Consider the following 15,971-nt stretch of genomic DNA (forward strand, 5'->3'; position numbering starts at 1 on the left):
TTAAAATTAATAATAGCATCTATCACTTACATAGTTCTCTACTTCTTACTGCATAAATATTAACTAACTAATCACCACAGTCCCCTAATGAATAAGGCTGTATCATCACTATTTTTCAGATGAGAACATTGAGACACAAAAAGATTGTGACTTGCTCATAGCTAGGGCCCTACCAAATTCACAGTCCATTTTGGTTAATTTCATGGCCAGGGTTTTAAAATTAGTCAATTTCACATTTTCAGATGTTTTTATGTGTAATTTCACAGTGTTTTAACTGTGGGGAGTCCCAATCCAAAAGGCAGTCAGGGTGAGGGTGTGTGTCACAGGGTGGGAAGGTTGAGCCGTGCCCTCCCTGTGCCAGGGGGGGCTAGCAACTGAAGCTGTCAGCTGGGGGGGTGGGGGTGGGGCTGACAGCTGGAGCCAGGGGAGATCCCGGATGTGGGTCTGACCCACCCTGGGAGTGGCCCCTGCAGGGGAAGAGGAAGTTTTTGTCCCTCCCCATCCCTGACTGGGACTAGCAGCAAGGTAGGAGCCCCCAACTGGGCACCAGATTTCATGAGGGGGATTAGATTTCACAGTCCATGATGCGTTTTTCAGGGCTATGAATTTGGTAGGGCCCTACCCATAGCCCAGGAGTGATCAGTACCTAAGATTAGAACTAAGGGGTTCCCATCTTCTAATCTTGTATGATCATTTTATATAGATGCAGTGTTGCCAACTCTCGTGATTTTGTCATGAATCTCATGATAATTACTGTTTTTTTTAAAAGCCCCAGCTCCTGGAGTCAAGTGGATATGTGATGAATTCAGCCTTCACTCTTAAAGAAAAAGTAAATTTTCTAGCCCTCGTGGCTGTGGAGATAGCTTCAAAATGTGACCCCAGTGGACCCTAAAGGCTCAAAAAGCGGAAGGCAAATAAAAAGATCAAATCTATTGTTTTTACATAATCTCATGATTTTAAAGCCAATCTCATTATTTTTGAACATTTGGGGTTGGCAATATTGTGAGTCCTGCCAACCCCTTGGGTACCACCACCAGGAAATGGTGCATACCTCACCAGATAAGGCCAAAAAATTCTTGGGTACCAGGCATAGTTTGAGGATAGAGAAAGGTGCAGTTCCTTTTCTTCCCTCCCATTGCTTGCTGGTCCACCTCTAAAACTAACACTGGAATTTTTCCGTCTCCCTCCCACCCCACAGTAGCCCCCTACCTAGCAGTACTAGCAGCCTCAACCCACAGTACCCAGGCATTATCAACCCCCACCCACCTTCCAGTAGAGCCAGCCTCCCCTACAAGACTCCAACCAGCAGCTCCTCCTACCCTGTTATCACCTACTCCCACAAAATAGCCCCTTGCTATTCCCGCATAGGGTGGGTCATTGATGATTTGCTGGTATTTTGAGAACTACAGACCCCAAAAGGTTGAAGACCACCGTATTAGACCGTGCTGCCTCTCATATGTAACAATGAGTTCTACTACTACTACTACTACTAACCCCTCTGGTGTTAGTAGTAAAACACCCATTGACTTCTATTGAAGGAGGATTCGCCCATAGTTATTAACATTAAAAAATACTGAACTGAGCATGGGCAATAGACATTTTCATGATATGTTGCAGCATGCATTTAAGATTTGGCCTAAATTTTCAATTATTTTAAACATTTATAAAATATAAGACCAACAGACATTTTTTTCCATTTAAAAGTGTATATAACATTGTTTGTTTAAAAACATTCTCCAAACAAACATATTTGAAACCCCAACATTGCTTTACTAAGAACATTAAAGTGAAAATGACTCTTAAGGCAAAATGAAACTGATATGGTAGTGTTAATGATGTGGGCAAAGACATTTGTTTTATTACAATATATATAATTGTTAGTGTCAAACAATTAGGAGCTAAATCCTGCCAATGCCTCTACCTGGGTGGAGCCCCACTGACTTCAATGGGGCTGAGTGAGAGCATGTTACTGAACCTACAGTCAGTGCATGCATTGACAAAGGGGTTGCTTGACTCATTTAAGGTGTATCTGGCATGAGCATTTCTACCTGGCACACTTTACTCAGATAGAGATGCAGTCATAACAGGACGGGTGTGTTGCATACTTATGCAGTGGTATGTCTTTTGTGGAAAATGTCTCAGTGATTTCAGAAGTTTTCCTGTCTTCCACACAGTTTTTTGTTTTTGTTTTGGAGAGGGGAAGAGCAGAGGAGAACCTAGGAAAATTAAATACAAAAATCTGTTAACAAAATATAGAAGTTGAATGTTTACAATGGCAAAAAAGCCAGGAAATGCAAAATTTATGGTTCTCATGGGAAGCAGCAATGCTTATTTTCTCATACTATGCATGCTTTAAACGTTATTACTTTACTGTAGCATCCCAACATAATCCAAAATACTAGATGTGTAATATGGACACATTAAAGTGATGAGGATTTAACTTGGGCATTTCCTATTTTTGTGCTCTTAAAGTCACAACTGTGCTATTGCAGTAACCAGATTTTACATTTAATTTCTTGCACAGAGGCAGCACTCCCATTACCTTTTAACTAAGGAGCTCTCTGAGCTGGTGTATTCCCTCCGCTCCAGTCCTGCCTCCAGGAGGCAGAGCTTCTGCAAGTGACCTCACAGCTTTGGCCAATCCGCTCGATTAGACGCTGTGATGCTATTCCTGAAAGTTCCCTTCCCTAGGGTGGCACTTCGGGGAATAACATTGAATGCTTTCTATTTTTAGTGGGCAGGCCAAGCGCTTTGTCCCCAGCCCTGCCAGCTAACCCCAATTCAACTTGTCGGGAAGGAGAGGGAAACATTTGCAGGTCGGCAGGAGAAATGACTGAAATCCTCTCGAGTGAATCCCTGACAAAGGATGTGTTAGGCAGAGAGTCCCTTGCGAAGGACGCCTTAGGCACATATCACGCTGCAAACTCTGTAGCGCTGCTAGAGTCAAATGAGGGTGGGTGGGGGGAACGGCTTTGTGCGGCTCCATCTTTTCTCTCTCACACCGTCTCTCTCAGTCGCTCCAGGTCAGTTTTGCTCAGTTTACAGTCAGAGCGACCCGCTTTGGCTCCCCTCACACCGGCACACGCAGCCTGGGCTCGGCGAGGCTTGGCCCACACGCCTAGGGCAGCACAGCCCTGGCGACCCAGCTCCTCCTGAGTCCTGGCCCGCCCCGGCTCACAGAGCTCAGGTATGCCCAGCCGTGGGCCCGATCCTTGCCGTCCTGCAGCGTTAGCGGCTCCGCCCTTAGGAGCGGGCCCGGACACCCCAAACTTTGCGGATTGGGGGGCAGAGGAGGGAGGGAGCCGGCCCCCGAGCCAGCCCAGCCCCGCTCCCGGCCGGAGCGAAGGGGAGTCCAGGGGTCCGCCCCTCCCGGCCGATCCCGGCCGCTGCAGGCAGGAAGGGAAGGGGAGGGGTGTGTAGCGGGGGGAGGGGCTGTTGCTGCTGCTGCCGCCGCCGGGCTGAGGAGAGGCAGGAGCGCCGGGGCCTTGGGCACGTCCGGCTGGCCCGGGGGAGGGGTGAGGAAGAGGAAGGGGGGGGACTCGGCCCCTCACGAGGACGCATCCGCCCGGGAGGGGGCAGAGCGCGCGGGGGAGCCAACCGCCGCCGCCGAGACAAAGAGCGGAGCCCGCCTGGGAGACCCCCCCCTCCGCCGCCGCCACTGCTGCCATTACTGCTCCGCTCCCGCCCCGCGGCCGGAGAGCGCCGGGCCCCCGCCCGCCACGAGCCAGCGCTGCCCGGCCCGAGGTGAGAGCGGGGCCAGCCGGGAGGGGACGGCACCCGCCGCAAACTTGTGGCGGCCGCTGCTGGGGAGTTGGGCGGCCCCGGGGGGCGCTGCCGGGCCTAGAGCCCCTTTCCCCCTCGGTTACCGGGCCTGGAGCCCCGCGCTGGGGGGAGCCCCAGGGGGCGGGGTGGGTGGGACTCGGCTGGGCGGGGGCGGCGAGCCCGGGGCCGCAGGAAGCCGCGGGAAGGCGGCGGGGGGAGGGTGTTTCGCTGCCACGTTCGGTCGCTGGGGCTGCGGGGAGGCCGGTCCGGGCGATGGAGCCGCACAAGCGCCTTGTCCGCGCGGAGTTGGGTTTTTTTTTGTCTGACAGCTGCTGCTGCTGTTTTGTAGCAGGGTCCGTGCTGGGGAAGGGGCAGAGCAGAGCCGCGCGGCGGCTGCGTCTCTAGCCGGGGTCTGGGACTCCGCCGGGCTCGCCGCCTCACCCTGCTCTGCGGGCGGACACGGGAGGCGAGCTACTTCTAACATGGCTTAAATTAAGTGCAGCCCAGGTCTTGCTGTGTAGCTCAGAGCCCGACAAGCAAAGGGGCAAAAAACAATGCTCAGCTAGGACTCAAATGATAACCCCGTCAATAAAATAACCAGTCTTAATATGTCTAGTTCCTGATGTGATAATAAATCCCGAATAAAGATGGTATGAGTATAATAAAAGCAAATTGGCAAAGGCAAAACGGATTATTTGCATTTCTGTTTTTAATAACTTAATCATCTGCAATTTACTAGGAATATTTACGTCAAGTAGCACCTAGTACTTATTTCATCTTAAATGTTATAGTTTACTTTCTAGTGGAAAGTTGGTATCGTATAAAGTTTTCAGAAGAGTTTAATGTGGTATTTGAAACATTGACACACATTAGTATTCAAAAATTAACAACTGTGATTTGTTTACTAGGGCGTGGAACTCCGTTTTTATATGTGGTAATACATGTTTATAAAACATGTTTAGAGATTAGACCCTTTGTACCTATTTAATAAATCAAACCCAGCACATGACACAATTAAAACAAACAAACTAACAAAGCCAAAACAACCTTCAGATGCTACAACATAGGAATATTCTGATGTTTATATATGGTGAGTTTTAACTTTGCATATATATCTAAAACTGTATTTCACTTTTGTAGAAATCGTGTTACATTTAATGCCATTAAAGTCAGTACATTGTGGTAGGCTGATACTTCCCATTTATATTAGTGTTATGGTAGCCAGACTAATAATCCGTAATATTGAGCAATCTACAGGGGCTGGGGACGGGGGATCAAAATAATACCTCAGTTATTTGATTTAGGTTAATAAAAAACAATCCAAAAACAAACCTACAGATAGCCTTCTGTGAGACTCTGTGTGGGCAGAATAGGTTAGTAATTCAGGTTAGAATTGCAACTTTGATTAATCTTCATGTAATGTAGTTTGCATGGTATTTCATGTCTCCTGTTAGAGGACCATTGCACTGTAAATAGCTGTGTATATTGAAATGAAGTTGTGAACTAAATATTGAATTTAACTTAAAATTGTTCTTTTTTTTCCTGTGTTGGTTTAAAAATTTGAGTGCCATATACACTTTTTATTTAATTTTGCCCTTTGTGTATCTGGATTCCATTTCTGTTTCCACTTTCTTGTTTGGGCTGGAGTGGTAGTTGTCTCTGAAGGCCATACTACTGCTGTAGCAGCTTACTGTACAATAGGAAATCAGACTTCTTTTCAGTGATGGCACAGTAGTGTTGTCCTAATGCCATATATACAAGTTAGCTCCGCCATGTTTGGCTTCTGTTCTCCAGAACTTGGGCCAGTAGCTTAGAACGGAGGAGAAGTCTAGGTTTTTAAGTGCTTACCAGATGAGAGCTTCTTAGAAAAGGTCTCTTTTTAGCTTAACAATAATTCCTCTGGGACATGTCATTACCCTGCTGTCTGCTGCAACTGCTCTTAAGCAATCTTAGCCTGTCATCACTGCTTAGGAACTATGATGCCAATACATCTTATATTTGGATTGTAGACATAACTGTAACTACAAAATAAGAAAATGTAGGTAGCTTAGTGATTTTAGTGCTTCTGAAAGATATTGTCTTTACAACTCTGAAAACTGAAATCTTCTGTCTGACCCAAGCAATCAGGTTTTTAAGTTTATATTTCAAGTTTTGCTATCCCACCAGCATGTCCCAATGGAGAGCGTTTCAGTCTTCATAACTATTCCTTGTTTTCTTTGCTGAGACTTCCAACAAGGAGGCCAGTTGTGCAGAAGATATTTGTGAGTAGGGGTGGAGATTGGAGGCACTCTTGCCTACTATCATCAAGACTAATATTTGCAACTAATTGTTTATAGGTCAGTGGACAGCCTTAAGATGGTAAACATTTTGACACTGCCTGTGTTAGCTGTATTTGAATCGTTGCCCAGAGGTGAAAGGCATATTCCAGCTTCTTGAGCCATATAATAATCTTCCAAATCTTCTTCCCCTTGCTCTCCTGCAAAAGAAACACAAAGGTTGTAATTAGACATCTACCTTCTGCATGGTTCCTTATATTGACCTCTGGGTAGTAGGTGTCTGATAAATTTGAAACTCCAGCATCTCACTGGCTGCTGTAACAGAGGGAATTTACTATCTCTTCTTCTTTTTCCCCCTTCATTTCCCTTGAAAGCCTCCTGATAGCTCTGTGTAGTTGGGTGAGGAAAGGTCTGCACCAGTCTACACCTCTCCCAGCATCTCCTGGCTGCTGCAAGGGGAGAGAGCAGGACAAAGGTCTGCTATTCTTTTCTTCCCTATAATTTATTCTTCTTGCGTTCTTTTCCACTGTTGATAACTGTTGTATGTTCCTTTGCTGATATCCATGGCTTTCCTCAGCAGCAGCCTAAAATTTGAGATTCCAGCAGCTTCCTTTTTGGCTTCAGTTCTCAACAGCAATAGTGAAACTGACTAGAGTTGTCTATTTTTTAACACTGCTGCTTCTTGGTGGAGTTACTCAGGGTGCTGCTGCTTGGCAAGTTATGAGCTGCAGCAGCATCAGAGCTGCCTAGAGACTCATGGAGACAATACTGTATTAGTGTATATTTGGCTCAGGGTTGAAAGGCTGTCTTTAGGCCCACTTATCAGGGAAAACTTTCCACTTAACCTGATAAATGGATTTTTCAAGGCATGGCTGTAATCATTACTTTTTCTATGTTAGGAATTTTATTTGTGGAACTAGTCAAAAGATTTGAAGTAATTTCCCAGTGGTTTGCTATAAATTTAGTTTCTCTAGTGTTTTTAGTTTGAGTTCAAAATGAATTTAGTAGTGGTGAAAGATCCTGGATAGGCCTCATTGGACATGGTGCTCCATCAAAATAGCTCAGCCTGGTTTTGGAGGGCTAGCCTCTGGGGATGAGCCAAGTTGCTGTGGAGGAGAGCTGCTTTTTCACTTTCCTTAAAGGAAAATACCTAAAGAGTGCATTTTCTTTTTATCATATTTAAGGTATGCATAAATACCACAATGCCTTCAGTTTCCATAGGGTGAGATGTTGTTGTAAACCACTCACAAGTTAAGTAGGGTGGTACCTCTATCAATATTTGGATGGAATATCTCCATGGAAAACTCAGCTGGTCTTGGTCATTTAGTAGGTAGCATTATTTCCTCTAAGTGCTCACCTACATGGCGAGTTGCTACATGGCAAGCCAGGGTGAGACTATAGCACACCAGCTTGCTGTTCAGTAATGTGTCCTGTGTGGACATTATTGCAGCACAGTGAAAGTCCTGGAGTTCAGCTTGGCTTGAAACTATAGTTTGCCAAGTCTCTCACTTCAGGATTTTTGCTTGGCTAACTATGCTTTCAGGCCAAGTTGCTCTCCAGAACTTTCAGTGCACTGTAGCAGTGTCCGCACAGGATGTTACTGTGTGGGAAGTTGATGCGCTATTCACAACCTGGCTTGCTGTGCGGTAACTTGATGTATAGAAAAGCCAGTCAGCTAAACCAATTTCCCATGCTGGTACGGCACTGTTATGAGATACCATCTTCTGGAAGAGATATTAAACAAGGTCCCAATGACTTGTGGTCATTAAACAACCCATAGCACTTTTTGCAAGACTGAGTGTTGACCCAAGTGTTCCAAGCCAATTTCCATTTTCGATAATTCCATTTTATCTACGAAAATCTGCCTGCAGTTGCTATTAGATACATTAACCAGTTTATCATAAATTATTCTGTAGTGGTGGTCTGTATAGGTAAACTGATGATATATTTCACTTTAATAGTGGGTGAAGCAATTCTTTATGGTGTTTAGTTTTTTTAAGTGATTTGAAATTTCTCATGGTGAAGGGGCTACAGAAATGTATGATTTGTTATTTTTAATTAATACAAATGAAAAGAATTCATTTACAGTGCATGAAAACATGAAATGGAATAGAAAGTTGAATTACAAGAACAGATCTGTGTAAAGTATTCATCTTCCACATAGTGGATGAATTTGTTTCCATTGTTAACAAAAGAATGGATCCTAAATTTTGAACCCATGAGAAAAAACACTTCTTGTATAGTGAGTTGGTTCAACAGAGTGTATTTTTAAGATTTAGTAGGCTTTATTAAGTGTATAAGCTCAAGTGTGGATAAAAAAAAATCTTGATTTAAATTAATAATGTTGATAATTGCTAAACTGTTCTAAATATGCATAGAAACAAGAAGAGTGCACCAGCCACTTTCAGTAAAGTGTTGAATTTGAAAAATACTGAATGTTATGAAAAATTTTTGGTTAGTTACCTAAGTATCCACTGTATTTGCTAGGCTGTAACAGAGTGTTTTGTGAATGTCAGAAATAAGCTTTATATGGCAATGTGATTTTCTTTCCTGCCTGGTGGATGAGGTCAGCGTCAAAACTGACATAGGTTTCAATGTGGTGATATTCAATTTGTATGTATTTATACTGTGAAGTAGGTAAACCTCAAGATGACCATGCAATGGTCTAGGAAGGACAACTTTCAAAGTCTTCTAAGGAATGTAGATATAAATATATATTACATTAATGTAGTGTCTGAGTTGGAAAATTTAAATACATAGAAATCAGAAAAGTGATTTCTTCAGCAACTTTAACCTCAGCCATGTTGCACCTGTGAAGTATTTTAGGTAATTGTTTATGTAGTGCAATGCAGATATTGAGGTATACAGTATGTCGAGTATGGTCAAGATCCATTGATATAGGAAACATAGTATAGGTCTGCTTTCAAATCGGGAAGGGCCCTTTGAAGTGAATGCTTTTATTTTTAAATAAATGTCTTTACTCCTGCTTGAAAAGCAGGTTGGGAGCTAGGATATGGTCCATAATCTGTCAGAAGCACAGTTAGTCTCCTAGCTTGGATACTGTGGTGGGCAGCACACCTTCTCCTTTTTGCCACCTTGTCAAAGGATTCTACTTGGATTATTTTTTAAGCGCTCATAATGGGTTGGATGCTGTACAAGCATCCTATCCCAAATATCTTAGTTTGAACTGATCAACAATAAAAGAAAATGCACTGGCAGACCTAAAGGGACGTTTTGTTTTACAAATTTATTTTATTGTGTTTTTTTTAAGAAGGGGAGAGTGATAGCATTTTTCCTGATGCGGGTTAATATTTTGGGGATGATGAAAGGTCCAGATTATTTGTGGCTGTTTTTTATTTTAATAGAAAAAGGGATACAGGTGGATTTAGAAGCTTTTTAAAGGGACAGAGCTTGAGGACTGTGTTCAGTAAAGCAAGTGCACTAAATCCCATCCTTTGTTATAGTACGTGGGTAGGTGCTTTTCATTTTCTCAGCTGCTAACAGCTTCTGCTTTACGCAGGAGTTGGCTGCTTTCCTTAGTAATGGCAGCAGTCTTCTTACAGTAGCTGTGGGTCAGGCTGACACAAATATGGGTTTTCAGTCCAACTTGGAGCCATCAATGGGAAGATGGATGGGGGGCAGGGGCTGGTAAAGGGAAGTGTACTGCTTCTTATGCTGTGGCAAGAAGCTAGATTCTACTAGCACTGGAGGTTGCTAGCTGCTTAGTGCTGAAAGTTACCAACACTGATCTCCACAGAAAAGGACTGAGTTTGTTTTTGGAATGATTGCATCTATCAGCTATAGTGTCTTTTATTTATTTTTAAAAGAGGTCATTAAATGTTGAAGAGCAGCTGGCTGTTCATAATTGGCTTAGATAATTTTGAGAAGAAAACATTTTTTAAAAATTATATTAAATATATCAAATTAAATGTATTGTTATAAAGATCTGAACAGCAAAGAAATACCATGTTTTAAAGCCTTCCATTCCATATGATTCCCAAAGTACTTTAAAAACTATACAACAGTTACTTCAGTCATCACTGAAGTTTTAGCCACCTCTGTGGTAAAATATATCAGTTTAACAGCCCTCAGCTACACTACACTAGGAGTATAAGGCAGAAAACGAAGATCGCTAAATCCAGTTGACATTACAGGAGTAATTTAGGAAGGCAGAGTTTAACTTACCATTTTAATAGTAATTTATTTTGAACTTCTATCTAAGACTATCAAAGTATCTTAGAGACATTAATGAATTAAGACTGCCACTTGCTGAATCATAGCACCACTTCTTAGAGGAGAACTGAGTACAGAACAGAATGTATCCTCTTTAGCTTTAGTTCTGATGAGATGACAACCCAATGTAGTATAGATGTAGGGTCTTCCCCTTCCTTTCTTCAAATTGCAGTGTGTTTTGATTTGGTGTTTTCTATTTCTCATCTTCATTATACATCTTGGTTGGCATCCAGTGTCAACCTAAATGAATGCTGTTCGAAAGAAATTCAGTGCTTAGTTGAAAAGCTGGTGCCATTTTGTATAGTGACCAGGGAAGGATTTTTCAACTTTTCAGTGCAAAAAGCAGTGCAACATATCTGTAGACAACATTTTGGGGCTGCACTTTGTTAATCTGTCATAATGACAAACCACATGTTCATTTTCCTGGACGTATGATGTACTTCCAAACATACTAAAAGGGTTATTAAATTTCACAACTATTGCATGATGAACTGGCAAGGATTCTGGATTCTATGGAGTGGAAATACAGACGGCTATAAGTTAATGTAGCCCCACAACTTAGCAAAATTTATTGTAGAATTCTTTCATCTCTTCAGTGGAGCAGAAATACAAGATCCCATTGTAATTTAAAGTTCGCATTTGTCCAACAACTAACGTATAAAATTGGATTGGCTGGAAAAAATGCTAAATTCAATAAAATTGGCATTGAACATTTACTTTTACCAATTAATACCACATTTGTTTCATTTTAAGACTCCCTTTTAATCAGTTTATAAATTTATAAACTATTGCAAATGTGTACAATATTTACTTAACTCCCTTTTAGAAAAAGTACGAAGCAGCAAAAATTTGAGCATATTGTGTCAGAAGAAAGCATTTATTTGCTTTATTTAAAATTTTTGAAGCGTTGGCAACTACTAGTCAATGTATCAACCACACTCTTCAGTTTTGCAATTGAGGGAGGAGCATGAAGCTGACACGTGGAGGTCATGGGAAGGAGAGGAGAAGAAACCCAGCAGTGATACAAAAGTTCCTATTTTTTGTTGTTTCGCTTTGACTAACATTTATCAGTAAACTTGCAGTTGCAGTTGGGCATCTCTTTTGGCTTAAACCAAAACTCAGAAGTTTTGTAAACCTAGAAAAGAATCTATACATAACGACAGTGTAACTTGAAGGCATAGTACTTCAGTATGTACTATTGCATGGCAACTCAGTTTAAATAAGATGAAACTGACAGTAGTATACAGGTTTTATGGTACAGTTGTGTATTCTCTTATCAGTGAAAAATGTTGTCTATGCACCTTCTGTAGCATTAAAGAATTAGAAATTGGTGGCAGCTAGTTGTTGCAGTTACCCTCTTCCCATTTGTTCTGTTTTATGGTACCATATCCTTTATTTAGTCAGCCTTACACAGATTCCCCCATAATCCTGTTTAAGACTTACTTTGTCTTTGTAAAGAAAATATTTAACAATAAGCGCTTACTTAAATATTTTTGTATTCAACCTTTATGCTTGAAATTCTCACTGTTTTCCTTTAGTAGCCATAATATTGTATCCATTTTGTCATTATTTTTAATTAAAAAACATAAGCCTGTTGAAAAGAGACAAGAAAAAATAACCATTGACAAATTTTATTTTTGATAATATATTTTATTTGACAAATTTGACAAAGTAAGTCAATGGTCAATGGTTATTTTTTCTTGTCTCTTTTCAACAGGCTTATGTTTTTTAATTAAAAATAATGACAAAATGGATACAGTATTATGGCTACTAAAGGAAAACAGTGAGAATTTCAAGCATAAAGGTTGAATACAAAAATATTTAAGTAAGCGCTTATAGTTAAATATTTTCTTTACAAAGAATGTGAATCATTAAGAATCTAATTTACCAAGTGCTCAGTTTTTTCCTGTTTTTAATTTTTTGATGACTTGTCACTGCTTAGCTCTGTCAGGTTTTGTAGTCACTCTGACTCTGTTAACAGTGCTGCGATTGTACAAAATATTTCTATTGTGGACTTACTTTTACATGAAATTTTGAATTCCATTTAACATCTGTAAAGAGGAAAGTTAACACTATTATCTCAAATAATAAACATTATAATAAGGGATCTGCCCTCCGCTTGACACTGAATGATTAACATTTTCTTACATCAAAAGACTTTGTTTTATAATATTAAGGATTCTGAATGACCTAATTTGAGAATATTAGGAGTTTAATCAGATATCTGTGTAAGGGTTATGTAATTTGTATTTGTTTTAAAATTGGGATGTAATCAAGCTTGTGTTTAGCACAAGTATCAGAAGATGACCCATCTTAATAAGCACTCAGGCTATTAAGGGATGCATGTGGAATCTTAATGATCTGAAATTATATAGTCTTACTTTAAAAGAACACTAGCCTGTCCATTAAGCCGTGATGAGTAAAGTTGTTTGCATGGCCGGTGTGTATTTTTTACCTTTACTGTCGTGTAATATCATTGTTAATAGCCATTTTATAACCGTTTACTCTTTTTCTGTTTTAAAGATGTGGATGTTCATTTTGCTAAATTTTTAAACTTTTTTCTTTCCCCTCACAGAATTGGGGAATCAGAAAGATAGTCTTACTGTGATTTAAAAGCAGTATCAAAAACATTCTTAATTTTTCTTTATCATTTGCATTCTAACTAGCACATTGTGACACTGATCTGCGAAAACGTAGGCACTTTATGCCTGGTGAGTAGTCCTATTGAAGTGAATGGGACTACTTATAGTGCAGGGGTCGGCAACGTTTGGCACACGGCTAGCCAGGGTAAGCACCCTGGCGGGCCGGGCCAGTTTATTTACCTGCTGACGCGGCAAGTTTGGCCGATCGCGGACCCCACTGGCCGTGGTTCGCCGTCCCGGGCCAATGGGGGCGGTGAGAAGCCGCGGCCAGCACATCGCTCGCCCGCGCCGCTTCCCGCCGCCCCCATTGGCCCGGCGACGGCGAACCGCGGCCAGTGGGGGCCGCGATTGGCCGAACCTGCCGCGTCAGCAGGTAAATAAACTGGCCCGGCCCGCCAGGGTGCTTACCCTGGCTAGCCGTGTGCCAAACGTTGCCGACCCCTGTTATAGTGTGTAAGGTTAAGAACATTTGAAAGTCTTTGCAGGATCAGGGCCTAAGTTGCATTGTAGATCAGATGTTCTCTAGTCATGCATTCTTTAATTTGTCAAAGTGCATATGCAAAATTGTATGATGAACTTTTGGTAGCCATGCAGTTTAAGTAGTCAACTTATATTTACAGCCAGATTCTGTACCCCTGCATAGTACCTTGCGATTGATTTAATGGGTCTGCTTGTGGAGTGAGAATACCCTTACTCATTAAGTACTTTCAGAATCCATTAAAGAACATGAATGGATCAAAGAGGGCTTAATCCAATGCCTGCTGAAGTCAATAGAGAAAGAGAAGGATTGATAATTGGGGGAAAAATAGGAAAAGGAACATACTTTCTGTACTATAAGGATGATTTAAAAAAAAAAAGGAAAACTAGGCAAGGGCAAAAAATAGGCAATAGATTAAAAAGCAGAAACATTAATTTGAAAATAGGTATCGGGTTTTAAAAATTGAAAAATAGAAATTAAAATAAAATAGAGCATGGGTTAGAACAAAATAAAAAACCATTTAAGTTGACCATTCAGTTGTCCTCTTAAGTCAATGGGATTGTTCAGAATGTACAGTATAAAGATATAAGTATGTAAATCTTAGCGGGATCAGGGCTGAAGAAGTTTTATGGTCTTGAACACTGACCTTCCAAAGGGTACCCAAATCTTTTTATTTTCTAAATGGGATATATTAAAAAAAAACCACAATAGATATTTTAAGTAGAGTACAAAGACTTCTTTCCGATCTCCAACAATTGTTAAATTCCTTTAATTTGCCTTTCAGAATAGGTCTGGTCATGATTTATTTTTGTTCTTTGATTTCCTTTTTTTGACTACTGAAATAGGGGTTAGATACTTGGGAATTTGGATTCTCCTGAAATTTACTTTGGTTTAAGGAAAAAAACAAACAAGTCTGTTGTAGCACAATGTAACGCAGATGATGAAAAATGGTTGTAGCTTATAGTGTCATGGCTGGGAAGGATTAATTAAAATGGATATAGTTTAATTTTTATATGTATTATATAATTTTACCTTTAATATAATAGAGACCACTTTTGCAGAATTGCATTCAATCATTAATATGCTTAATAGATAACATTAGAAGCAGCCTAGAATTCAATAGGCTATATTGTTGCCAAGTAAGAATGAAAATCTGGTATACCTTCACTTGAAATTATCTGACTACAGCAGAGCCTCAGTTTAGCATAGTTTCCCACATGAGGAAGTAGCTTAATGAAAAACATTTAGGTATGGGGATTCTTTTTCTTTGTTGCAGAATCATATTTTTGTAACTTAATACCTTTCATGCATTGTTTATGCACATTCGATTTGGATGTGGGAGGAGTACATTATTTGGGCCAGTTTCCATTTATTCTACTAGTACAGGGGTCAGCAACGTTTGGCACGCGGCTCGCCAGGGTAAGCACCCTGGCAGGCCGGGCCAGTTTTATTTACCTGCTGACGCGGCAGGTTCGGCCGATCGCAGCCCCCACTGGCCGCGGTTCGTCGTCCCGGGCCAATGGGGGCAGCGGGAAGCGGCGCGGGCGAGCGATGTGCTGGCCGCGGCTTCCTGCCGCCCCCATTGGCCCGGGACGGCAAACCGCGGCCAGTGGGGGCCACGATCGGCCGAACCTGCCGCGTCAGCAGGTAAATAAAACTGGCCCGGCCCGCCAGGGTGCTTACCCTGGCGAGCCGCGTGCCAAACGTTGCCGACCCGTGCACTAGTATATGATCTGAACTGTTCCATTGGTCATAGATAATGATTTTAAGTGTAAGGCACTCAGGGTTGTGTTACAATTGTTTGGATTATATTACAGAGAGGATCGCAAAAGTCTTAATGGCAGTGTTAGGCCAGTTTCCTAGACTCTGTTTTTTTATTTTTACTTTCAGGTAAGATTGCTTTTCGGCCTGAAGGTTGCATAAAATCTAGGGGCATCATGACCACCTTCTCTTTCTTTATTACTAGATGGGAAAAGACTCTCAAAACTTTTTGGTTTTATAAAATGGGGTTAATAGTGTGGAAGAACCTGAGAGCCACTGGGAAGAAAGATACTGTTTTATTCCTCCCTCCCCTCCCCAGGGACTATGCCCTGTTTGCTTCTGAATCTTCAACCCCACGCCCCCGAACTAAAATTGAGCAATCATTGAATATACATACGTTTCAATACATTCATCATATGAACTAAAGGGACACTGACAACTATGCATTTTTTAAAAAAACTAATTAAAAAAACACTTTTTCTGATAGAGCACCTTTTTACAGAGTTTGTCCTGAAATTAGTGCTTGCAACTTTTTTTTTTTTTTTTTAAAATAGGGTTTTTCTGCTTTCCTGATATTTACAAAGAGCCTTTGGTAAGCTTTAGATAATTAAGTTCAGACCTTCTCAGGTCCAGCTTTTCTTTGTGCATGCACCTGCCTGCTGCATTTTTAGTTTCATCAGTGCATTGTTCCTACTTAACACGTTATTGAAGGGCTTTGGTGGAGAGTATCCATATGAGCTGTTTCAGAGCAGTGCATGAGAGTGATAGTGTCATTTTAGTGCATGACATGGGAAGTGTACGTGCCCATCAACAAAATAG

General features: G+C 41.4%; 1 protein-coding gene across 1 annotated transcript in view; it reads left to right on the plus strand.

Moving 5' to 3' along the window:
* The first annotated feature begins 3,685 nt into the window (after window positions 1–3,685).
* Window positions 3,686–15,971, plus strand: part of NCK2 (NCK adaptor protein 2) — a 173,523-nt gene continuing 161,237 nt past the window's right edge. Inside the window, exon 1 of the mRNA XM_065416012.1 lies at window positions 3,686–3,744. The gene's annotated coding sequence lies outside the window, so the exon portion shown is untranslated. The remainder of the gene's footprint in view (window positions 3,745–15,971) is intronic.

The sequence above is a fragment of the Emys orbicularis genome, chromosome 1, assembly GCF_028017835.1.
Source record: "Emys orbicularis isolate rEmyOrb1 chromosome 1, rEmyOrb1.hap1, whole genome shotgun sequence".
NCBI lineage: Eukaryota > Metazoa > Chordata > Testudines > Emydidae > Emys > Emys orbicularis.